The sequence below is a fragment of the Numida meleagris genome, chromosome 4 (assembly GCF_002078875.1).
Source record: "Numida meleagris isolate 19003 breed g44 Domestic line chromosome 4, NumMel1.0, whole genome shotgun sequence".
NCBI lineage: Eukaryota > Metazoa > Chordata > Aves > Galliformes > Numididae > Numida > Numida meleagris.
Window position 1 is genome coordinate 92,910,450 of NC_034412.1, and position 27,441 is coordinate 92,937,890.

Below are 27,441 nucleotides of genomic sequence, written 5' to 3' on the forward strand. Positions count from 1 at the left end.
ATATCTAAAGGGAGTTGGGAGGCAAATGGATGAGGCCAGGTTCTTGGTGGTGTGTAGCGATAGGACAAGGAGCAATGGCCTAAAACTTGTACATAGGAAGTTCTGTACTAACATGCGGAAGAACTTCTTTATGGTAAGGATGTCGGAGCACTGGAACAGGTTACCCAGAGAGGCTCCTTCTATGGAGATATTCAAGACCTGTCTGGACGCCTACCTGTGTGACTTATTGTAGGGTACCTGCTTTAGGAGGAGGTTGGACTCCATGATCTCTTGAGATCATGTCCAACCCCAGAGATTCTGTGATTCTGTGATTCTTAGCCTATAGCAGGGGGCTTTCAGAGAATCTGTAAGTGCAAATACAAATCTCATGGTTCTATTCTGTGCAAATTAAAATTGTCATAGAAATATCAAACTCAAGACCGAGCTTTATTTTGACACGCGTTGCTGAAGCATCATTTCCTACACTTTCTTCTTTGACACCAAGGCAGCTGAAAGATCCAGGATAAATCTCACTGGTTTTTCATGAAATTTTTATATTCTGACTCCAATTTTCTACATTTCATCGTTTTTAGCCTTATCCAGTTCAATACTACATCCTTACCTTCCTGATACAGGAGTATATGCAGACATTTAAACATACAGAAGGACAGGAAAAGCTGTGGGTGCGAACAACAGAGTTGTATCCAGAAGTGTGTGCATTTTCATTTGAAAAGTTGAATAATACTCTAAATGCACATATGTAATGTCCCATCTGAAAAGACAAAAACCAGCAGAAGAATTTGGAAATTTCTCAGGAGTAAATGTATTAGCTTTGTTCCTCTGATTATTTTCACAATTTATTACTGTTGAGCTGAATTTGAAGATTAAGTTTGGAGACACTTGGAAGTTTGCTGCATTATAAGGTATTGTTTTCACAATTATTATTAATAATGGTATTTTCAGGCTACTTAAAGTTTGAAAGCCAGAAGCTAGGAAAGCTTTTTCTTAATTTGATCAAATTATGAGTTGTGGATCAAATAATCCTAAATTGATAACAGTGACAAATGGCTCTGAAACTGCTCTCGAACATAAAAGGAAACAACTCAATTAAGCAAATGTTATATCATCAAGAACCTCTGTAAGAGTTACACCACTGATCACAGCTGTGTAAATTTTCTCATCACTGTTAATAACAAAGAAAGTTGAAATGCATATGAAGTTTTAATTAAAAATCTGTGTAGTATGGATGTGATTTCTGCAGCTCAGTGCTCAGCAGGCATTTCAAGATCTAGGTCAAAGCTACATGAAAGCGGACAAAATGAAAACAAAAATGGAAAGAGAAACAAGAGGGGGCAGGAGTGGTTTGGAATAAAGTATAAAAATTAATTTTCCAGTAGAAGATGAAGTTTCCAGAGTATACATCTGGTTCAACTTTTGGTCAGGATGACTTGGCATAATCTTCTCTTAGATGGGATGGCTTTTCAGAGTGCAACACCAGCCATCAGAAACTAAAGAAACATTTCTTGCATACTCTTGGCACAGCTGATAGTATATTCTGTTTGTATACATGCTTAACCTTATTTAAATGTAGGCTAAATCTCTCTGTTGAATATGCAGACATTGTCTCTTAAGTGCTGTCACAAATTGCTGTACAGTTCTGCCTACCAAAGGGACTTGCCCTCCAGGCTAAAAGAATATTGAGAAATATTTGTGGTGTACTTTCCCTGTGTACTTTCCCTATATCCTCTGTTGCTCAAATCTGGGGGAACAAGGTACAAATTCTGAAGGTGCCATGGGAGCATTTAGCAAGTGAACTATAGGAATAGGTACAAGCAGCTAGCTAAGAACATCACTCAACATGGACAAGAGCAGAAGGGGGACCACTCCCTGACCCTGGGGCTTGTGCACATGAAGAGGTAGCTTATGTTTGATAGAACAGCCTTCAGGGCTTAGCCTCTTCCAACCTAAAGTAGGTGTCCCCGGTGGTGGGTATCACAAATGATGCATGTCCATTACTGCCCATGGAGTAAAGGTGAGCAGCTCACTAGTATATGCATGCTAATGTTTAAAATTGGCTAAGATGAACAAAATGCAGTGAAACAGGATTGGACAAGAGAGAAAGCTGAGAGTAAATGAGAGTTCCCCAAAGTGAGCTACCCAGGGGAATAGTGTGTATGAGTAGGATCTGAATGCAGTAACCTGCAAAGCCCCGCTGAAATTAGAACTGAATGAGAGGTCTTGTCTTGGAGGTAATCACAGATATAGGGGGAAAACTGAGTGAGTGAGATTTGCTTGGTAAAGCAAGTAAGACAGCAGGAGAAAAATGTGTTGGCAAAAGAGAGTACTCTTATTCTGGAGATGAATGTGCTTTTCTGGTGAACAGAAATGTATCTTAGAGGTTGACTTAACACAAATGAATGTTTAACTTTGTAGATGTTATAGCACCTATACAAAAGATTATAGAAGACTATGTTCTAACAGGTGTATGGTTCACAGTTGTGATCTACTAAACCAAACAAAAAGCAGCAGTGTGTTTGTGAATGAATAGTCAGAATAGAATACATTCCTATATTCAGAGAAAAGAGATTTATGTATGTATAAAAAAGAGAAAGAAAATGTTAATTTCAGGGGGACAGCTATAAACTGAAGCGTGTTCATTTAGATAGCTGAGACTAAATCTAGATGCTGACATACTTGTCCTGATGTTTCTCTTCCCTTAGTTCATCAGCCAATTTTTATAAGATATTTGGTGAAGTATGTAGCGAACATCACCACAAACATGATTTTGTAAATTACGTGTGATAAAAGAATTGTATTTTCTTCTAGTGCCTAGATGTGGAAATCCATCATTTCTTTCATGAAGATAGGTAGAAGTTGAAGCCTATCTGCAAATTAAAACCCCACTGACAGCATCGCCAGATGATTTACAAAGTCAAGTGTCTAATTGCACTCTCATAAATATTCATTCCCATGTTCAAAGCTATGGAGGAGAGAATGTGAACAAGTTGATGATTCAACTGATAGTATCTGATTCATCTAGCTATACAAATTGGGAAATAGATAAAGATAGAAGACCAGTTTCCAACAAATAGAGGCACAAGCAGAGTGTATTGTTTAGGAATATAAAATTGAAATGAAAAAAGAATTTAATGTTAAAAATTAAAGGATATGTGAGAGCAGAGGGAACCGTACAGGCAGAGTGAACAGATTTTCCATACCAGTTGGCCCTGTGCATATTTCAGGTGGTGGTGTAAGATTCACATTTTGCCATACAAGAGATAAGGGTGGCCAAATAGTCTTTCTCAAACTGCATTTTTGGACATAGTAAAAATGGCTAAACTGCATTTTCCAGAAATACAATTAGTAAGGAATTTTTTTTTTTTTCTGTATTAACAAAAACTAAGGAGGAAAGTAAAATAAAATAAAACAAAGTAAAAACCACTCTCAAATGCTGATGACTATTACATCTAGAGAAGAAGCATAAAGTCTGTTTTGTGTAGGGACCTGGTTTAGTGTGCATGGCCATGATGGATTGGTGGTTGGACTAGGCGATCTTAGAAGTCTTTTCCAAGCTTAATGACTCTATGATTCTATGTGTAATAGATAGGAGGGAAACACACCTGAATTTGTATGCACTATAAACCTTTGGAAATTTGCAAGTTCGCATGAGCACCTTGCTATACCTTGGTAGATTCAGCACTGACACAACATCCTGGGGTGCGTGCATCTCCCCTCAGCTCCAGAAATTATTCAGTTTTGGAGTTCACTTACCCTGGCATAACCTGTAGCAGGGGATGAAGAGGGTAGGTCTGAACTGCCGCGAGGGTGCCCCTCTCATCTTCTTTAGTGACTTCCTATAAATTTCAGAAAATTGATTTCTAATTTGAGTGCTCTAGCTATGTACTTACACTGAAAGTGTGAGGCCAATGCAAGAAATAGTACTGAATTTTCACGGCAACAGAGCATCAGAGGTGGGAAAGCAAGGCAGAGAAAGTGACTTGTCTGAAACCAGAAACGAAGGAAGGGGGCAACACAACTCTCCTTTTTCTTTCTCCATGTCTTGTTACCAAGACCTCATTGCTTATTTGAGGCCACCTCCAGCCAAATCCTGTTCGCACTGCTCGAATGAATCATCTCAGTGACTTCATGCCTTTGTGACTATTTGCACCTTCACACTTTGTAAATATGATATTCTAACTCCTCAATACACTGTAAGTTCCTTGTGCATTTTGCTAACCGCTGTTAACTCCGATAATACTTTATCGTATGCTAATATAACTCCCCCAGTGACTGATACTGAAAGACTCTTTATATACTTAGAGATCTCTTTTCTGGGATTTTGACTACTACTCCTTGCAACCAGACTTTTTTCCTTCTGTCTTCCTTACTTTTATTCTCATTGTGCATGCTTTATTGAAACTATTTTCTTTCTGCAGTGCACACAAGGGGAAGTCAGGAATGAGAATTTTCAGTAAGGAAATATACCTATCAGTTTGACAAAGAAGTCATTAAGTTATTGTTACGGTAATTAAATCACACCAATAGCCCTGGCATAAGAGTTATCTTGTGCTTAACACAGTATTAAACTTATATCATCCTGTGTATTACAGACACCCCTGTATATTGCAAGCATCTTTCCATTTGTCTCTGTAGTGTAAATCAGATATATGTATATTTTCTAGAGAATTATAATATTCATGTGCAGTAAGGTATGTGTGTATATTTGTCTTGCTATCAATAAAACGCACAAGCCTAACTTAGGCTTAATTAGATATGCACACAATTCCTGCATACATAGACTTCCTGGGTCTTTACCTAAGAATTCGTTTAAGATATTTAGGATCTTCTATCTGTATTGTACATTGCTGTGTCAACACTCATCTCTTCTGCATGTGAATTTTCAGCATCGCTGTCCCATTAGTGTGAAATAACCTTTCCCTGAACCCAGACAGCTTGGTGGAATTCCCCATTGGGTCTCACAGCCTACTGTGCGCAAGCAAGGAGCCCCATAGTGCAGGCTGAATGCCGGTCCCAGCATGCCCAGAGTACTTATGGTCATAGGTTGCAGTGCTTGGCTCACATAATTGTGGCTCTCCAGTGACACTTTACATCTTCATTTTCAAGTCTATAGTGCAGTAAATTGTTTCCCAACAGGCTGTGAATAAAACACTATTTTGTTGGACGCTACATTTGTTTTTATGATAAAAATGCATTATGCGCAAGAATGCATAAAGCAGGCAACTCAGTTATGGTTCCCAGACCCCATCTTGGGGGAGGGATGAGTGTGAATGATTTTCTAACATTACTGATTCCCAAACCACAGTTTGTGGACCTTATTCTATCCTAGCTGCAAAAGCTTTGCTGAAAATTGGAGTTACGTCCTAAATTCTCTTCAGCTTTCCAAACACATTTTGGTCAGCTAATTAGCATAATAACATAGCTAACATCTAAAAACCGTTCTGAAGTTCTGCATGGCTTTGGCATCCTTGTTTTTCTTCCTATGTTTCTTTGCTTCAAACCCAATCGTGGCTATTTTAAATATTATAAAGATTTTCAGGTCCCTTCTTCAGGCGGTATTCATATTGGCTCCTTTAGTTTCACTGGAGTGGCAGCAAGACGGATGAGCTGAGCTCTGAATCTTTCACTGCACTTTCGCTGGTTTTATAACTGTGAATAGAACTTGGCCCATAATAAAACACAGAAGATAAATCCCTGGAAGCAGAAGAATCAAATAAGTTAGCAAAAACAGTTGTTGTTTTCCTTTACGACTATGCCCACAAATTCTAGATGACCTTCGGAGAATAATCTCCGAGGAATGAAAAACTGAAAACTCATTACTGGTAAGAAAGGCTTTAGAGGACAGAGTTTATTACATTTACAGAACTTAATGCCTCTTCAATTCTGTCTCCTTTGACCCATTTCAGTATTATCAGATTAAATACATAGTGTATAGAAGAATTCTGATTCCAGTGTCATCAGAAGCAAATAACATTTGGAGAAGGACTTCCTGGTACCCTTTTTTTATTCAAGTGCTTTATTAAACTCACCAAAAATAATGATTAAGTTGACCTCATGGAGTAAAGGACTGACAAGGTAAAGATTTGATATCAGGCTGACTAAGTCTGGATTTAGTCATTTATGTTAATCCTTTGTAAAAGTATTCAAACTAAAGTTACTTCAACATGTGATGTGTGATTTTTTTAGCATCTTGAAGACCAGAGCCAAAGCACATCCTTGTTGAAGTGAGAGGTATTTGCATACTCTTTGAACTATCTTTATTTTCAGCCTATTCTGAGGAAACTGTCAAGATGCCCCGAGCATTTAGCTAACTAAGGAATACCTCCTCTTCAGGTTTTCTTTATTTTAGGGAAAGTTAGATGACTCAGAAGGAGGCAGGTGTATTTTGCACTTTGCTATTTTTCTCCCTTGTGTAATAGAGGAGCAACTAACTGAATACCCTTCAGAATTAAAATAAAGCAAATACTGATGGAACCAAATATTTCTGAGTAACCCTAAATCATTTCATGAGCCAATCTGATTCTCCTTCCTTCACTCATGTCATGAACTTGTTATTTACATGAATGCATGTGAACAGTGAGGGTAGGAAAGTCTGAATATTCTAAGGAACTTTCTTCAAGTTTCTGATTGGAGGTAGTATGGTATTAGTGAATACAGAGCTTCCAGCACATTGGAATAAATATCTGTTCAGAGACCTGGAAGCCCATGCCATATCCCATGCTCTGACCACCCTGATCTAGCTGTAGATGTCCCTGTTCATTGCAGGAGAGTTGGACTAGATGGACTTTATGGGTCCCTTCCAGCTCAAACATTTCTATGATTCTATGATATTTCTTTTTAAGATGGACCTGCAAGCCTCAGGTGACAGTGCATGCTGCAAGATGGGGCCAGATCCTATTACTTTTTCTCAAGCAGTTGTTCCTTATAATATAAAGTTCAGCTCAGAGATAATAAAGATCCCTAACTGAAAACATGCAATTCATCTGTTTCCACCAGTCAGTCAGTCACTTAGTATATACAGTGGTGTACTTCTACATAATGGAACAAAAATCACAGAACCATAGAATATCCTGAGTTGGAAGAGACCTATAAGGATCATTGAGTCCAGTTCCTAAAACTGATTTATTAGTTGATTGGTGGGCCCATGGCCCAGAAACTTATGAAATCAGAACTCAATATGGAGTAATTGGAAGAGATTGTGTAGAAAGATGCAGAGATATGTTGTTAATTTGTTCAAAACCAGGTATGTCCTTTATGATGAGGAGTGTCTATGTGATAAACACACTGGGTTGGGTTAGATGAGCCCGCTCAAAGTTGGCAGGTGATATATTCAGGTACACGGTATATTTTAGGAGCAGGTAATCTACTCATGTGGAAAACACAAAAGCCAGAATTCTCAGGAAGACCTAGGATTAACATCTAATCTAATTATGTTTAGAAACTTAGCCCCTTAATTGGTGTGCTCTGCATTTCCTCTCTAGTGAATGTGGGAAGTGAGCACTTCTACACGGCTGCATCTCAGCCATAAAATTTAACTCACCCTCTGCAGCACTGTCTGTTTTTTCCCTACTGACCATAAAAAGAACCTAAGACAGATGCTTCTAATTGATGCATGTAACTTAACTGTCTCAAATGAAATCAAATATATCTGTGTCTTTAATATAGCAGAAGTGGATTTCACTACTGCATCTTTGGTTACTACATTTAGACCAGAGCTGAGATTTCTCTCCTTTCTTTCTTTAAGCCAATGTGTATTTTAGAAACTTTTAATCAGGATTTGGACTTAGATGTATGCTAAGAAGTTGTTCTCGTGTCCTTTGTTGGTGCCTAGTCTGTAGAAGTTAATGTTTAAGGAATTAGTAGAAGGTTCCTGAGAGAGTGAAAAATTTTAGTCATAGCAGAAGAGAAAAACATCATAATCTGATATGCTCATAAAGAAGATTTTATGATAACATGTGCTACCCAAGGATTTGATGACCCAGGAGGTCTCTTCTTGCTGTGCTAGTGGTTCTGTTTTGTTGAGGGAAGCTGGGATTTGCAGTCAAAAGTGCAATAGTTCAATCAGTGTTAAAACTATGCAAAGTACAGTAAGCATACTGGATCACCCTGGTAAAAACTCCAACCAGCTCACAGTTTAGAAATAAGCTCAAGGAGACAACTTGTCCTTAAACAGAACGAGGATCTTCCTCAGTATAAAAAAGAGAATTTATTTTCATGCAAAAGTGTCTGTGGTGCAGAACTGGAGATTTAATTTTACATGCAGTAGAGCAGAGAACACAAATAAAAAATGGCTGTTAGAAAGCAGTCCATTACATTGATACACTATCTGTACACATTCATCTTCCTCTTTATTCATCATCATTTGTAAAGAAGTATTATTGCTTGCCATCCAGTAGTGCTCATCTTATATTTATCCACAATATTAAGCAGATGTCTGGGAGAGTAATTAAAGAGATAAAAAAGAGCATTGTTACTTACTGATATAAGATGCAGAATGAGCGAGAGAAAATTATTTTTTCAGTTTGTCAGCTGGTATTTCTTGGCATTTACATGTGAAAATAAAGGGTCATATCTTCAAAACATACAAATTTATTTATTTCTGTAGCAGACACATGGACAGGAATTTGTTTTCTGTGCTTTTCAAAGAGAAAGAAATTTGGGAATTTGGAATCCTTTTATCTGTGCTGATGTCAAAAGGTATTTTAAATGTCAAAATTTTCAAAAAGTGGTTTTAAGCTGTACAAACTCATTTGTAATGGCTGCTTAAAACCATCATTATCATTACCAACTACTAACTTAGATTACCTCTCACCACAGTCTGGCTGTGCATATAGTAAATAGAAGCTGCAGTAGAGAAAAGTGTTTCCTTGGATAAGCTCAGGGATTCTTTGGTGGCAAGACTGGTGAAAGGAGAGGTGAACATGTGAAAAACACAACAAATATAATTAGGCTCCATGTAAGTAACACATCAAAGAAGGATTCTTAGGGTCTCTCTTGGGACAGCTGCTCTTTAGCATCTATATCAGTTGCATCGACTGTGGGATCGAATGTACCCTTGGCAAGTTTGTGCAAAACACCAAGCTGTGTGGTGCAGTTGATAAAATGGATGGAAGGGATGCATCCAGAAGGACTTGGACAAGCTTGAGAAGTGGACTCACGTGTTGCCTTTTGTTTGTGGCAATCCCAGATATTTGTACAGAATAGGAGAAGAAACTACAGAGAGCAGCCCTGAGGAGGAAGACTTGGGGGTCCTGATGGACGAGAAGCTGGACATGAGCCAGCTGTGTGCTCTTGTAGCCCAGAAGGCCAACATCATCCTGAACTGCATCAACAGAGGGGCGGCAGCAGGGTGAGGGAGGGGACTGTCCCCATCTACTCTGCCTTTGTGAGGCCTCATCTGGAGTACTGCATCCAGATGTGAGGCCCCTAACACAAGAAGGATGTGGAGCTTTTGGATTAGGTCCAACAAAGGGTGCTTGGGCAGCAGACCATGTTTTGCAAAGGACATTTGGTTACTCTGGAAATTACAAGGCAAGAATTATTTCTGACATGCTTATTTTAGAGCTATCTGAGCATTTTCACTTCAAGCTCCAGAATCTGCTCTGAGCAGAGGCAAAAGGAGGGGTGAGTGGTGCAGAATGGCACCGGACAGTGCAATGCAGTATTGCTGCTGGCTTAGCGTTGTGGTTGCTCCAGAAGTATTTGTTCCTCATTGCATCTGAGACTGGCTGGTTTTCGGCTGTGATATCCCGTGGAGTACTGGCAGGCAGCAGCCATGCACTGTGGAATGTACTTCCATTAGCCATGCGATATACTTTTGGAGCTATCTGTAGAGGGTGATTCATTTCTCTGCAGAACACTATCATTCAATTCCATTATTATGATCATCCATATTACAGTAAGGCCTGAAGGTCTCAGCCAAGATCAAAGCTGAAAACTTTTACAGCAAGAGGCAGTGCCAGTGATCTCAGAAGTTGTTGCCTCGGTATCTGTTCCACTGCTGTGCTTATAGTAAATGCTATTTCACATTTATATACGAGCTTGGAGATTTGAATTCTGCATTTAGATCTTGCTCACAGCAGTGGCTCAGGATTACACCATACCACCTCCAGCTTATAATTTATTTTTAATAGATTCTTAGATTTTAGAGCTTGAAAGGAACCATTATATCATCTAGTCTGACCTCCCGCATCCTGCTCACTCAGGCCATTAAATCCACCCAGTTACTCCTCTGATGGGTTTTGTAGATCTTGAAATGCTCCCTTAATCTGAGGGACAGTTCTTCCCTTACCTCAGAAAGTTGCTTCAGCAGTTGGGAACCCTCACTTGAACGAATTTGTATCTAATCCCCAAGCAGAGTTGGTGTGGCTTTACCTTCTACCACTGCTTCCTCTGAAGTTTTCTCTAGCAGATTAGAAAGACCTTTTCTAGTGTGCATTTTCAGATTCAACTGCAAGCCACTTCACAGTATTCTTTTTGACAAAGTGAAAAGATAACAGAAGGAAAAGATGCTGTATCTTGTTTTATTAACTTCCGGCGATCATTTCCTTCTCTCACTGCAGTTGTCGTTACTTTTGGTTCAAGTCAGTGACCTGAGACATAATGTTCTGAAATTTTTATGTTTGTCTAAACTGGAAGCACTCCAACTCCTGCCCTATATTATTGCTATTAACACTGTATGCTACCATAACCCTTAATCTTTGAAAATTTTCTTTCCAAGAGAGTCCAGTCATAAAGTGCATTATCCAAATAAGTGCAAACTTTTCCCTTCTTTTTTCTGCATGGTTTGAAGAATTTCTAAGACCCTGGAAAATTACAACTACCAATCAAGATTCACCAATATGAGATCTGGCTGGCCATTTCCGTTACCTTAAAACTGTCACGAAGAGGCAACTCTAGTCCTCTGGGATTAAATTAAGAACAGAATGTGGGAACAGATGTATTGGATTATTCAGCTCTGTGTACTGCCCTTAAAGCAGTCAGCTCTGGTGTAAAAGGAAAGAATATGAAGGATAATTCCTCAAATGCTCTTTCCATTCACACAATTTGTCATTTGCTGATTTTCTGTGATGGAGATTGAGCTGCCATATTTAATCCCCCTAAGTTCACCTCCTGTACACTCCTGTCCATTTTTAACCCAATTCTGTGCCAAGGAGGAGGAGGTTCCTCCATTTAAGAAATCATATGAAAAGTATGATTGCTCCTTTTTTGAGGTTTAAATCTGTATACGGTGTGCCTTCTCATTCCTCTTCTCTTAGGAGCTGCAATTTTTCATCTCTTCACTTTCTTCAGTTTTCTCATCTGTAGAGTCTTCCACCTAGTGGTTAGATTGGGGAACAAGTCTTGTCACGTAGGAAATCAAGAGTCCAGAGACAGGACATCCAGCGACAATAACGGGTCTGCCCATATTCAAGGCTGGTGCCAATGTGGTCCTCAGTTAGTCCTCCCAGGGATTACTTATTTTTTATGATTAGTTAATTGATCAGTGGAGAAAAAATAATAATTAAAACAATAAAAAAGAAATAACCCAGGAAGCCAGACCTAGAACCCAGGGATCCCTTTCCACCATGTTTGGGTTAAAAATTTTACAGTTTCTCAAAAAGTTATAGAAATGTGGCATTCGTCTGAAAGCTCACATGGACAAGGAGAGAGTGTATTCTTGCATCCCCCATAGAAGTATTGGACAATGCCAAGTTAGGAATTTTCACTGAAAGGCTTTCACTTTGTGCAGTGTAGGCAGAATCAAAGCCTCACTTTTGAAGGTTTCATTTCTTCTGACTGATTTCACACTTCACTTTTCCTTGTCCAATTCATTTTGTTGAGGCATGCTGTACCCTCCAACAATCTGCAGCATGCCTCTGAAAATGTCTCTCTAGCTATTATACAATCACCTACATAAATGAAAGGCTTTTATTGGCATGTGATGTAATTTCTTTCTCAAAGACAAACAATTTATTTTACATTTGGAAGGGGAACACTGAATTCTAAGTGTAATGATCATAGATGCAGCTGCCACCACCTTATGTTCCATTTCAAATGATTAATAATATTTGTCACTTCCAGTGTGTCATTGTGGTCTACTGCTGTTCAGCATGCACTAAATGATGGCACCCTCTTTAGGATTGGCCCGATCAACGATAGATGAATCTGTTCATTTTATTGTGAGCCCCTTAACTGAATGGTTTAGTTTAAAAGAGAATAGCCTTCACTAAATATTATGGATTATGCCATCATTTAAAACATGTTTTCTTCCTACCTGAAGAATAGAACTTAATTATTCCTTCTCCAGACCTCCTCTTGAAGATATAAATATCCACTCTTTTTCTTCCTCTCTAATTTTGACTTCATTTTTATGCTTGGTGATGGAAGTATCTGTCATTGAGTTGCTTTATGTTGTATACAGATCATTCCACGCTGCAGAAATTGTTCCTGTGAAAAGACTTTATTTTTTTTTCCTATTCACCACTTTGAAGAAAGTCTGGTGCAATAGAGAATGAGCTTATAACAATGAAATGGGTGTTTAGGCTATTCGTAGTTCCTTTGTTATGTGACCTGAGGCACTTTTTTCACACCAGTTGCTTCTTCTACCCTGTGTCAGACTCATTTAATTAGCTTGTATAGTCTTACATGACAAAGACATTCTAATGCTAGTTGTTTGCTTAGTCTTAACATAAGGGCGCCTCTGTCTTAGCAATTGTAATGCACAGTGTAAATAATATTAATAGTTTAAAAGAAGACATCAAGGAAATCTTCACTGTTCCCTCTGTTTCCTAATTAGTATTACGCTGGTATTCCCTGTAGTCAGTACTGGGAACCATATGCTAATACTGATCACTTACAAAAAAAAATAATTGCAGAAGTTTCAGGATTGACTACTGAAATCAGTTACAGACCTGAAGAACAGTTTTTATGCATTAAAACCTGTCCAAATGTGTTGCTCCAGCAAGAAACATAGCCTCTGACTACAAATATTGCTCCTGGTGTATTTGCCACAGCTTGTAAAGAAATCTGTGATAAGCCTGGTCACCTCATCCTTCACTGGGCTACCATGGTAACATGAAGTATAACCAATGGGACAACAAATTATCCAGAATCAGTTTCATCCAGAAGCACTCTCTCTTTTGAGACTGCAACTAAAACTTTCTCTGCTCAGTCATTCAAAGTTTAAGAAGATCCAGCCTTTCTAGTCTCAAAAACAGACATGGGATATTCCTGTCATGATCTTAAAGAGTTTGGCTTTTGGACAATCTTATTGACCCTCTTCTTTCCAATCCATCTGCAAGAAACAAAGTTCTTTTTTTAACTCTGCTTAACTGAAGTTGTTAATGCAATCGCCTAAATTGGAAGATTTCCTCCCTTGAATTCTTATCTCTGTAAATAAAATGTCTTATCAATGTAAACATGTAATGAAGTTGGCAATGATTATTGAGTGTTTGCCTGAAAATGAACCTAAAGTTCATTTTCTGTCTCAGAAATGTTCATGAAATGAACATTTTTATAGAATGTTAATGGAGAGAAGACTTCAGTGAAGTTACATGTATGGGAAACCACTCAAAGAATTGACTTTGCTGGAAGTTTCTTGACATAATCTTAAAGAAAAAAACAGGCTGATCAGAGCTGCGTAAAACATATTTAGATAAATTCCTCAGACATCCCTGAACTTTGAGTTTCTAACTTGATTAAAAATAATAATAAATATGTCTATTTTCAGAGAACGGAAAGCCTTGCTTGGGCCACTTGTTTTTTTTCTTTTTTTTTCCCAGAGATTTGGATGACAACACTCACTGCAGTCTTGTAATCTTTTCTTTGAAGCTGGCCCTCTTCTGTCTCTGAGTGTCTAAAGGCATTGCCCAAACCCACCCCGGATTCCTGTTCAATTGGTACAAATACTCAAGAAGAGTAAATGCTTTCTCTAGTTAACATATGATAAACATATAAGCCTATATGCTGGGGGATACCTAAATCTCTCAGATGCTAATGATTTTATATTTACATTAGCCTGAGAGGGAGGGAAGTCCTTTCACTATGATCATAGAATAATGGAATCATTACTGCTGGAAAGACCCCTAAGATCTTCTAGTCCTACTCCAACCCATCCCCACCATGCCCACATGTCCATGGATCTTGAACAACTCCAGGGACAGTGACTCCACCACCTCCCTGGGCAGCCTGTGCCAGTGCTCTACCACTCCTTTGGAGAAGAAGTTTTTCCTAGTCTCCAACCTGAACCTCCTCTCGTGCAACTTAACTTTATTATTTAAATAATGAACACAACTTAAAAAAGGAAGTGGACCAAGCATAATCAAGATTATACTTAAATAGAGCTAGCTTCTCAAATATCCATTCTACTTTATTCATTCTACAATTCCTCCTCACATCTTATATTCTTATCTGACACATACCTGTTGCCATCCGATGGCCAAGAAGAACAAACAAGCAAAAAATTAAATGAGATTCTTGTTTTCTCACTGAAACCAACAGATATGACTGACGATGCACGTGAACCATCTGTTTAGTAAGAAAGTGTCATTTTAATACAGTAATATTGGAGTACATAAACTACATGTTGAGTCATGATGTGTTTGTTATTCAAATATCATAAAATATTATTATACTTTATATTTGTGAAACACTTCCTTCCTGAAACTCATCTTTGCTCAGGTAGGTTCACATTCACCTCAGAAACAGCCCACAGACTTTCTGATGAGTTTGTTTTTAGCCGGGTCTGACTCATTCGAGCTCTTTGTAACAAAAGCAGATGAAATCAATGTTGGTTGAAATTTTCTTGAATCAAATTTGTTTCACCTTTAAACTCGTAGGAAGCCAGATGCATTTCACGGAATTCGGGTATTTTTGCTGTCCTCCCAAATAAATTGAACAAAATCATGCACTGTATTTCTCAGTCTAGACCATTTTTATTTTGGAGAACAAGGGATGAAGAAGCATGAAATGTCTGTGAACGCAAGGGACAGTTCACAGTGATTCACCGTAACAATTTGTAGAACAACTTAAAAATAGTTGTTGAGTCACTGCTGACCTTTCAGAAAGTGTATATCCTCATCTACATTTGGTGTTCTAAACCCAGAATGACACAGGCTTCATTATATTACCCAAGTCTTGCATCAGAATTAAGGCAGTAGGAGGTATTTTACTCTGTTGGGGGCCAAGCTAAATTGATGTATCATCATTCTTTCTTTCCCCAGCTTTCAAACTCCTATATTGCCTTGGAGTGGTGATTTTATTTTATTCAAATGTTTTGAAATACCTGCTTTAGTTCAAGTCCATTTTCAGCGGAACCAAGAGATTGGAATAGACCAAGAAGTCTTCAAGTATCACTGGGTAGAAAGATCTATATTTTAACATATAATCTGATTCCAACAGCCAAAGAATGTGAAAACAATCTTCCGCACATCAGCAAACTACTAGATATCGAGACATCAGTCCAGTTCTGGGCTCCTCAGTTCAAGAAAGACAGGGAACTTCCAGAGACGCTCCAGTGGTGAGCAGGGGATTAGATTCAGTGATCTCCAGAGGTCCCTTCCAACCCTTACAATTCTGTGATTATGTGATCTGCAGTTGGAAAGGAGGAATTAGCTCCGATAAATCTGAGGTGTGATGCGCAGATTCTTATGGTTTTAATCGTGAGACAGAAAAAGTAAGAAGTTCCTCTAAGTCAAGAATCTATCCATGCCCGTAGGTGAGTTTAAAGAACCTGAACTGACATAGGGTTTTTAGAGATATCCATGTGCTTCCTGAAATCTCTCTTCCTTTGACAGCAAGTAGTACATGAGACAAAAGAAGTCTTTTTGCACTTTCTGGCTGACTCTTCATTAACTGCTCTGTATTGGAAACAGTTCGTGAAGCTTGCAGTTTGTAAGTCTCAGGAAAGGATTTGAGTAACTGATTAAAAAAAAATCAATAAAGATATGCTGCATGGCAAATTAAACATGTTTGTAATGAAGACCAACACAGCTGCAACAGTGGTAACTACACTACTTCCCTGCATTATCTCATCACTGGAGACAATTACTGGTCTATCAGAATTATAGTAAAAAGATTAAGTAAGAAGAAGTTGTAGCAGTTAGAGTACATGAACAATTAGTTTGATCACTTTGAAGGAAAGTGTTACATAGGACCAAAGATTTCAGACCAGTAAGGCAAGAAAGAATTGGCTGTGATTTTCTGCTCCTGCTACAAGGCTTCTTATTGCAATTATAAGATGTCATCTGTGAACAATGATATATAAAAAAGTATTTGTCTATGCTAGTTAGGGGACAATGTTCTTCTTTTGTTCAGCCTTGTGAATTCTGTTTTCATTATTTCCTGCGCTGGAAGCATTTAGAATTGTGTCAGTGCTTCCAAGCATGTAATACCTTTTTCACATGGACATGACCTTTTGTTATCGCAACTGCCTTTGAGTATGGAGACAGATATGCATACATTATTTATTTGTTATTTGATATTTTGAACACTTAATGTATTTTTTAATAAGAAAAACACTACTGATTTGAGAAAAACATAAAAGTTCAAAATTATGTGATTTTTTTAGATGGATGAGGTCTAAGAAACAATGGTCCTGTTATAGTGCATCTTGATACTGGTCTTACAGTACACTATATAAACATGAACTCCAGTACCATGGGATGGATTGTCCCTGAGATCCCACTTCCAGAGATAAGGCCCTATTGCAAAATTTTCTTCATGTCATTTTATGACAATGCTTAAACTGGAGCACATTTATAGTAAGAAATCTAGAAGTAAATGTTACTTTAACCAGAGGATTCCATCCTGCTTTGGCCGAGCTTCTTCTCTCCTTTTTATACGTATGTAAAAAACAGACATTGAGGCTGAGCTGCTCTTCTGTGCAGATAGAAGATAAACCATTCTAATGTAGATGTCTCATACTAGTGGGAAGCAACCTCCTTTTGGAAGCTACTCTCCTGTGAAAGGTTCAAGATGACATCTTTAGCAGTAGAGCAGACAGATAGTAAGCGATTGAGGCCAAATTACAGCTGGCTAGGTGAGATAAACCTTAGTCTTTCTAAGTTTACTAGTGCTAACTTCCAACACAAAGAGAGCAAGATGAGATATTCTTCTCTGTCCTCTGTTAAGATCTCCTTCATTTTTGGTGAGAGAGCATTATTGACTGTCTTTGTTGGGTACAACAGGTTGCAGACAAGCAGCTGACTGTCAGAGAAATTATGCTGTTCATGTTCTAACTGGATGGTGGCTGCTAATTGGATGCTTGCGCAAATTACATCTTGACTGCTTGCAGCTGTGAATTTGCAATACTGCATACTTGATATGCCCATTCAATCATATTCGTTCAGATTCCTGTCCAATTTTTAATGTTCACAAAATCTAAGCTCCAGGCTTCCAAGAGCAAATGTGGGTGGCCTTGAGTGCTCATATCACTGTCCTGTGATATATAGAGGTTAAAAAAAAGTGACCTCTAGAAGGTAACTCATCTCATCTGTTTTAAGAACCCACTTCTGAATAGCTTGTTTCTGTTCTGGCTGCTCAGACTTCTGTCTTTGTTATCCATTAATAGCGACTTTCTCTTGAGTTTAACAAAATTGGATTCTAAACTTTTTTAGCAAGTGATAAGATCCTGCTGTCCTTTACAATGTACATTTATTTCATATAGTTATACCACATGGTGCAGATTATAACTTACTCGTTTTTCTCTGTGTTCACATAAATCTGAATTTCTCCGCTGGGTGCAATCATAGGCCTCATGCATGAGGATTTAGATGCACCAAGAGAAAAAAGACTAATAAAACACCACTCTGAAGATGGAATATCTCATGTCTTTGATCTAATTTTCTCCCTTGTTCTTCCTCTGACTTCACTGTTAGATGAGTTGGACCATTAGTTATTTTTATTATAGTGACAAATGCAGTGAGGTAGTGACACTAGTTGGCTTTGACTGAGGCATAAGATCCGTGCAAAGATGGAGACTTCACTTACGTGATGGCTAAATCAGAAAAGGACATTGTGTATAGCTGTATACAAAGGATTTGGGGGAAATCATTATCCCACCAACTTTAGAAGAGTAGCAAATTTGATTTCATTTCAGTCTTCAACTCAGAGCCTGGATAAACCTCTCAAGATTTAGTCTGCATTATTTTCTTTTCCGTTTTTTCTCCCTCCTTACTAACTGAAATGGGAAAAGAGAAAATGTCACAGTCACCTTTGATCATGATGATGCTTTTGTCCTTTCAGGTCTGTGCTCCTAGGGGCCTGCTGGGCCTTTCTCAAAAGGGTAATGGTGAGAAACGTGTCTACCCAGCCTCTCTGTTTTTGTTCCTTCTAGCATCAATTGCCCAAATGTTACCAGTCACTGGTGTCCTTCAGGCAATCTACTATGGTCCAAGTACAGCTGGTGCCTCTGGTGCATTAAGAACTGGCTGTTAAATTCTGTAGCCTCCTGCTCTGCATAGAAACTAAATTTGCAAAGATTGGACGTATCTGATATAAGCTTTATTGTTACTACACAAAAGTTACCACCCAGATGATGATTTCCATCTAAATTGTGGCACAAGTGGAATAGCTTGATCTGCCAGATAGCTTCCAAGTTTTATGGATGGAAAATGCCTTGGAAGCTCTCACTCAGTGCATGTGTAGCATTCAGAACTTCACTTCTTATTGTGCCCATTAAGAACATGCCCAGATGGACAGATTTCAGAGTGCTGAGTATCACTTTATATTGTCTCAGGAAGGGATTGAGTTTTGGATAAAGCAGATCGTCTCAGGAGGACTTTCTGGAAAAGAAACCAGGCATGCGCTTATCAGGAGGGTCTGACATTATTCAACAGGAGAAAGTCACCATTGCTTGTGTTTTAGACTCATTTCTTTTTGATACCCAATGATCTACAGAAGCACATGGATGTGTAGTCATATGGCATAGCTCTCCTTTACAGCCAAGGCCCAATACTCAGGACATGCAGGCTGCTCATTCACAGAATCACAGGGGTTAGATGGGACCTCAGGAGATCACTGAGTCCAACCCCCCTGCTAGTGCAGGTACCCTATGACAGGTTGCACAGGTAGGCGTCCATATCGTCTTGAGTATCTCCATAGAAGGAGTCTCTACTACCTCTCTGGGCAACCTGTTCCAGTGCTCTGTCACCTTTGCCATAAAGAAGTTCTGCAGCATGTTTGTATGGAACTCCCTATGTTCAAGTTTTACGCCATTGCTCCTTGTCCTATTGCTACAAACTTCCCATCACTTGCAGCCAGAAGATGGTTGTCTCGGTCCTGCACAGACATGACCCTGAGTACCTCGGTGGATGTTAGCTCTGTGAAGGACAAGATGAACCTCTTAGTGTTTAAATGACTTCCACAGTGTTCTTTGTCCCTTTGTCACCCAGACTCTGAATGTCTGTATGCCATACCTGTGGTCTCTTCTCCAAAGCAGAGTTCCAGTTTCACCCTTTCCTCTTCCAGGGCTGTGTTTGGGTCCCTGTGGCCTCTACAGCCTCCTCAAGCAGTTCCATCAGCCTTTGGAAGTGAGACCTCAGCCATGTGTGGCTCAGGCTGTGCTGCAAATCCAACACTTTGATTAAAAAGTCTTGTCCTCAGGACTCAGCAGTGTTTTGGCAACAAGCTGGAAAGGAAAAGATGGTCATCCAACTAATTATTGCATGGATATGCTCCAATATAGCTGACCCATCAGGCTCAGGACAACAAACCTCCTTATGGCATCTGCTTCTCAGTTAAAGCCCTTAAGATCCACTTGCAACTTCCAGCTCTCCTTTCCCCTTTCCCCGTTTCCTCTGACTTTCTGCTTATTTCTCCCTCACTAGTAATAAGGACAACTTGTGCAAATAGCTGAGGAGCCTGTGCCCTCTCACTTTCTCTCTGAGATTCATTATTATTAATAACTAGGATATTTTTGGCTTCTGCTCATCAGGCAGCTTGTACCGAATAAGCAGCCTGCCTTTCAGCATTGCCAATCAAGCCTTTCGTTCTGCTTATCGGAGCAGAATGCCTCGTCCTGTTTGCAGTTCCTCTGCAGCCGTGCTGCTGCCATTACCTAAAGCATACACACTTATGCTTGAATGTATGCATGTGTGCATATACATAGAGGGACAATAAATACAGGAGTAGGTCACATTTTCCAAGCACCTTATTTCTGGGGAAAACAGCACGGGCTGCTGTGAGTGAAGCATGGAGAGCAATAAGCATGCCCCATATGGCACCTGACTTTTTGCAGAGAGCTCCTTGGTCTGGGGAGTCCTGGGACTGCTGTAGCAATTTTCAGTGCACTTTACAGTGGGTTTGTATTGATTCTGAGTTTGAAAAGCTTTGCAGCGTGGAGGGGATGGGGTAGCTGTTAAAATGACACGAATAGTGGTACAAAATCAGATGGGAAAAGCAGGATGGAGAAGAAAAACCAAATCAGTTGTTAGATGTTAAGATTCTAGAGATGTTCAATTTTATTCTTGGTGGTTTCTTTAGTAATGAAGAGTGAGGGGTACTTTTTCCCAGCATGTGAGTTTTAACTCTAAACCCTGACATGCATCAACAACTAACAGGGCATTGGCTGTGTGTGGGTTAAGTTGCATGGTCCACCTGTTCATATAGGATTGTAATGTTGAGGTTTAATGGTAAGCCACCTACTAATGCATACCAATCAGTCATCAGTCAGGCAAACACTGATAGTTTATCCAAGACAGCACTAATATAAGCAAGTGAAAAACTCTTTGATTTCTCCTGAATCCTACAGAAGTCAGGCATAGCAGCAAACCAATTGACAAAGTGGGATATTAATCATGAAATCATCTAGGTAGGAAAAGGCCTTCAAGATCATCAAGTCCAACCGTCAACCTGTCCTACTGAGTCCCAAATAGTATTACCTAGGTCTTAAGCTGTCACAAGTTACTCTGCATCACTGAATTGCAGTAATTCACCATGTGCCATGTGAAATAATGTGACTTAAGTTAACTCTCTTTCCCTCTGAGTGAAGCTAAATCCATTTGCCATATGTTCACCTTGGGCTGAGGGTGTGCACAGAGTCAAGGACAACAGTCTGATTGAAGTGTGCCAGCTTGCTAAGCCATGATAGTTCTGTCATCTTACAACCATCACTGTGATCAGAGATTTATTTTAAAATAAATAAATTTTACGCCATTTATCTAAGCCACTTTCTGACATCGAAAAACGTGAAGTTCAAGCTCATCTTTCCCAGCCTATCCTCTCTGTCCAGCTGTACATGGATCCTCTACTTTGGATTGCTCTCACCACAACCAGTTGTGTTGGCCAATAGTCCCACACCAGCAAGTCCCAGTGACCACCTAGCTCCTTCTTTGGCCATGCTCTTTGCTTTCCTTTTCTGTTCTTTCTAAAAGATGGTAGAGAAAATATATTCCTTCTCCTGAAGCAATTCATCTCCTTTCCTTACCTTCCTATGTCCCTTTCATATCTTTAATCTCTTTTATCCTTTATCTTCTTATCCTAACACGGCAGGAAGAGTGCAGAAGCACAGGAGAGGTCCTTGCCCCAGCTGGCTGCTCTGCTCAGTGAAGCACTGATGAATTGGCAGCATCTTCAGCAAGTGAAGTGGAAAATTTAAATATTGAGGATGCAGAGGTGAAAGGTCTTTGAAGCTAATGGAAATGGCAACATGTAAGGAAAAAGTACAGCCTGCTTGTCTTGTGAATTGCTCAAGCTAAGGGAGCAGCATTAAATTTCATTAGATGCTTTGTTTAAAAATTTCCTTTTAATGTCATTGAAGTACAAAACAAGAACTGTGACAATAATATGTTTCTCAGTAGCTCTTAGCCGTAATTCCACCTTGGTGAAGGGCAAAGGCAAGCTGACTTTGTCTCTGGTTACTTTTAATTTTCAGATGGGCCTGAGACCATGAAATTTCCTTCTACACCAATGAGCTCAATATACTTGCAACCAAAATTTCTCCACACATCAACTTGCCTATCCAGTGCCCTCTCAGAACTTTCAGTATCTTGTTATAATTTGTTCTCTTATTATGTAAGTTGGCAGCTATAAGCATGGTGTTTCTGATGCAAACATTGTTTACATGTAAATTAAGCCTTGCACTTGCAGTTTATCTTATCCATATGCTTAAACTGACACTTATAGAAGATCACTGGCAAAGGCAGTATACAAAAAAACAGGAAAACACCACATTATTCTGGTGAATTTTATGTCCAAATCCTAATGCCTACTTCCGGATTTGCTTGAATTTGAGAATAATCTCCAAAATAAAAATGACAGTGTTCATGTACATTGAATTACTACCTAGTGCAACTGAATTACTACTAGTTTTGCATTTACGCTTAAATGAAACTGAGGCAGGTCTACCTAAGTCATTCTTTGCTTGGGGAGGTCATTGGTGGTGTCCAGAAAAAATGTTGTAATGTCACAGGTCCAGGTGCACTGGTGTGTTTGTATCACAAAGATGTAGAGAGACATTTGAGTGCACCAAGGCATCATATGGTGAGCAGGGTAGTACCACGGTGTAATAAGCCTATAAAATTCTGTTTTGAAGGTGAAAATCTGAAACAGAATGAGTGTTAATACTTGCCCATCTCAGGGACTAGATCCTGAGCTGTAAATCAGGGTCCAGAACCAGATGTGATATATTTATGGAACTGAACTGTTCCAGTTGAAGGTCAGACATCTGTTCTATATCTGTTGAAGTCAAGCTATCTTGAATTATCACAAAAAGTGAAAAACAGGAATTTTATTAATCCAATTCACAGGAAAGGATGGATGATAGTCCCAAATCCCTCAAGTGTTCCCCAAAACCTCCATGAATCCTCAAGAGACTTTCAAACACAGATTTTGCTAGCCTCTCATATCTTGACTGAAAGTTCTCTGTACACCAGGGATAGGGAAGGGAATGATGCATCTTACACATGGTAGCATGTTGCACTCCCCTGAGGCTTGAACAGAACATGGGCCATCTGGATTTTTGTAATGTGAAGTTCAATTAAAATGTTTTGATGTTAACCACATGCATTTTTGAGGATATAATTTTTCCCTCTCCAGATTTCCCTCTCTCCCTTTTTTATTAAAAACAAAAATGAAGGAGAAAGGAAGTGAATAAATATTTCACAGAGAAGTCCATATGGCTTCAATCATCATTTACAATGCGTTTAGGAATTATTCATTTTCTAGGAAAGAAAAGCAATTAAAATGTGACTGTTGCCCTAACAGGGTAGGGAAATAAGCTTTGGAAATAAGGGTGACTTTCTTGATCTGTCTGTTGAAGACTGATATTCAGAAGAAAATTTACTCCCATTGGACAAACCTCTACAGATGAAATTGCTAATACATATTCTTCATTGGTCAACATTTATAGCTGACAACTCGAGGACCACTGTCAAGTCGTTAAGAAAAGCCAGTCTGCTGCCAGTCATCTTGCATTTCTCCCATATTTATCTGCATATCCACTGAAATTAATATACTGGCCCTGAGATACAAAATAGTGGAAAATCATTGCTCAGAGCACCTATTCCTTATTGCACAGCCACAGTCCTTTGGAAGATGGAGCTGGGCAACATTGCCTTGAAAGAATTTTTGTGGGGAGTATGTGGTAAATGTTTATGTGAAATAAAGCTCCTTTGTTGCCAGGTGTGATGTCTATCTGTGTTGGAAGGCAGCTCTTTGGGACATACATTGTAATTGGAGGACTGCTGAAATAAGGAAAAAGAAATGCAAAGCAACAAAACTTTCCTTTTTGGGTGGTTTTCTGTTTTGTGCAGTAATATCTTTTTATTTTGTTGGTCTTTGGCTTGTGATGGGGAGTTCATAATGTTGTGAGTGCCAGTGAGAAAACCATCCATTGGTCAGTGGACCCTCTCTTGTGATTCTCCAAAGGAGGATTACTTGCGTAGTGTCACTGCAAGGCAGATCCATCCCATTATTGTGCTGAACAAAGTCCTAGCTCTTCAAATCAAAACCTATGCGAAAGACAGGATGGAGCGATCTCAGCCTAATTAATTCAGTCCAGGTTTACTGACCCATGCACAGTTTACCTCACAGATCAAGTAGACACTTTGAATACACTGTCAGAGTGCTCTGAACTTTGAATGTACTGCACAATTTTACTGCATGCAAGCTAGAATGATTTTAAAAGCCAGATCCCCATCTCAGATAAATTGGCATGATGCTATAAATTGCTTGATAGCATAATACTTTGAAGTTGACTTCTTTGTGTCGCTGAAAAAGGACAGTCACATTCATGCACAACCTGACTCTTTTTTCAGTTCTCTGCTGTTAACTGGAACAAACGTGACTTTTACCCAGTTACTTTGGTGTGGGGATAGATTTTATTTCATTATAAATCATTCAGGAGAAACAGATCAGCAACTTTTTTTGAATCTAACTCAAACTCATATTCTGCCTTGTTTCTTCCTGGTACAAAATGTCTGTAGCCAAGCTCTTTAGGGAGTTCCATGTTTGTTGGGTAGGATCACAACTTTTCTCCCTGGTTCTGGTTGGAGATGCCAATGTTGAAATTTCTACTCATTCAATGGGTGCCAATAGAATATTCTAGAATAAACAAATCAATACACACATTAGCTGATTTTCCAAGAGTACAGAACACCAACTTCATCTCCAGGAGAAACAATGCAATTCCCTTATAATTAAAAGTAAGTTACATTACTCACAACACAGCTTTTGAAACGAGTTTAAAATGGCTTCTGTGGGAAGTATTTAAAGCTTAATTTAAGCAGATGAGCATTGCTACAGAAATAAAGAGGATTATGCATATGCTTACAGATAAGTATACACATAAATGCTAGCAAGATTGAAGTCGGGGAGTTTATGTTAAAGTAGTAAAAGAAATAACAAATTTCACCTACTTTTTGGTTTGTTTTACTTACATATTATGTTAAACGAATAAGCACACTGTAAAAAAACTACAGAGCTTGAGTCATAGTCTGTGTGGTTGTTTATATTACCTTTCACGGGTTTTTTAATATCTCCAAGTGCAGGTAATTCTCATTTTAAGTTCATGAGCTAAAGAACTTCAGAAAACATTGCAGTATGAATCCTGAATGTTCTACATTCCTCAAACAAATTTATTCCCACATCTGGGATAAATAATTTTGTTTATGTTGATTAATGCTGGATTATGGGAAAATGTCCTGATTTATTCAAGCTGCTCTGAATGCATAAGGATACCTAGTGACCCAGGTTGTAAGAGGTCAAAGAAATAACGCAGAAAGAGTTTGCTTTCTTTATAAAATATTGAAGTCTTCTGTGCTGGTTCAAACTACTTTCAAAGTTCAGTTTTACTGGCTACCGATCAGTTAATGAGATCTGAAAGAATCTGTCAGGCAACATTGCTGCTTCATGTATTTTGCTACATAAGCAATTTGCCATTGCTTATAGTTGTGTGTTTGATCCAAGCTCATGTGCCATAAGAAGGAAAGTAAGACGAAAGTAAAAGAAAAGCAATATGCTCTTGCAGAATTTTAAGTGCTTAGGCAGGGAAGAATCAATGCTAAGGTGCAATTCAGGGTAACTAGCAACTACTCATATTCATCCATAGATCTTGCTCCTTATATACTGACCTCTGCAGGAAAGCAATATGGTGAAAAAAAAACCTAAATGCCTTCCAGTTTCTCAGCTGGTTTAAGCATACAAGCTAGGGTGCTATTGATATATGAAGGAGACCCCAGGCTTGGTCCTAGGGCAGAGGAAATGGGCTGCTGGGTTGTTATAAGTCATGGCTTTGGTTGTTGTTGGCTGTTCAACCAGAGAAGACAGATGGAGGACCTGGCAAAGGTCTCCTCCAGATTATGTCCTCTGTGAGCAATAGGGCATAATTCTTTCATCAGGAAATTTCTGTTTGGAAGGCACTGGAAGAGTTTAACTTCACTACTGCCATGACTCAGCAAGCTCAGCCAGCCACTTTCTGAAGTTAGAATTTGATAGATCATTGTGCGCTGGGGAAGAGGTAAAAGACAAATCACATATTTTTAGCTGCACTGGTTCTCAAGAAGTATTTGTCATTCCTCATCCCAAAGGAACCTATTTTGAAAGATCTTTAGTTGGATACAGAGGGTGTGAACATCACGCCTCTATTGTGAATTCATTAGGAAAGATTTACTTCAGATCGGGTATACTTTGTACAATTAAATCATAGCAAAAGGTAGGAAAGTCTCAAGAAGTTTCTATTTCCTATGCTATTTAGAGTAAGATTGTCAGAATTGGATCATAATATCCCATAATTTTGCCTTGTCGTTGAAGATAGATAGAAAACAAACAGGCAAAGAAGAGACTTTCTCAGCAACATTTAAGAGTGAAAAAGTTTGAGGGAGCTGGGGTTGTTTGGATTGGAGAAAGCTGTGGGAAGACCTTAATTTGGCCTTCCAGTACTTGAGGGGAGGTTATGAACAGCAGCGGAACTGACTTTTTATGTGGACAGTTAGTAATAGGGCAAGGGGAATAGTTTTAAACTAAAAGAGGGGAGATTTATGTTAGATGTTAGGAAGAAATTCAGTGAGGCACTGGTACAGGCTGCCCACAGAAGCTGTGACTGTCCCACTCCTGGAGATGCTCAAGGCCAGGCTGGATGGGGCCCCGGGCAGCTTGATCTGGTGGGTGGCAGCCAGCCCATGGCAGGGGCTTGGGACTGGATGATCTTTAAGGACCCTTCCAACTTCAGCCGTTCTATGACTCTATGATTCCAAGAATGGAATATAGATTACCGTAATGTTAGGACTTGAATCTTGACCTCAAGGAAACAAACAATGAGAAAAAATAAGCACAGAGAATTTCTGTTGCGTATAGAATACTTTAAAATGACTAAGTAGAAGGTCCTGAACTAGCTGTATTATACTTCTCATTCATTTACCCACTGAAATGAATAAAACTGAAAGCTCATATTGGTTATGCCTTTGGGACTATTGTGGGTAAATGGATTTTTACAAACGTAAAAATGGCCTTCATTCAAAATTCTGATTTACAGAATCAAGATCTTATACTGTGGTGGTTTCATGCTGATATGTAGCTAAGCTCCACCACACTGTTCTTTCACTCCCTGTCCTCAAAAAGACAAGAGAGAAAATATGATGGAAAGAGCTTCGGGGTTGAGATAAGGACAGGGAGATCACTCACAAATACTCATCACAGGCAAAACAGATTAAGCACAGGGAGATTAATGTAATTTATTTCATATTACTAGCAGGATAGAGCAATGAGAAACTAAAAACTAAAAACACCTCCCTCCAATTCTCTCCCCATTAGCAGCACAGAGGAAAGGGAAATGGGGCTGAGGTCACCCCATAACGCTTAGTTTCTGCAGCTGCTCCTTGGTAGCTCTGCCCCTGCTCCACATGGGTCCCTCCCACAGGATGCCATCCTTCCTGAGCTGCTCCCATTTGGCCTTCCCACAGGCTGCAGCTCTTCAAGCACTACTCCACTGTGGCTCCATACCATAAGGCCCATCCTTCAAGACCATTC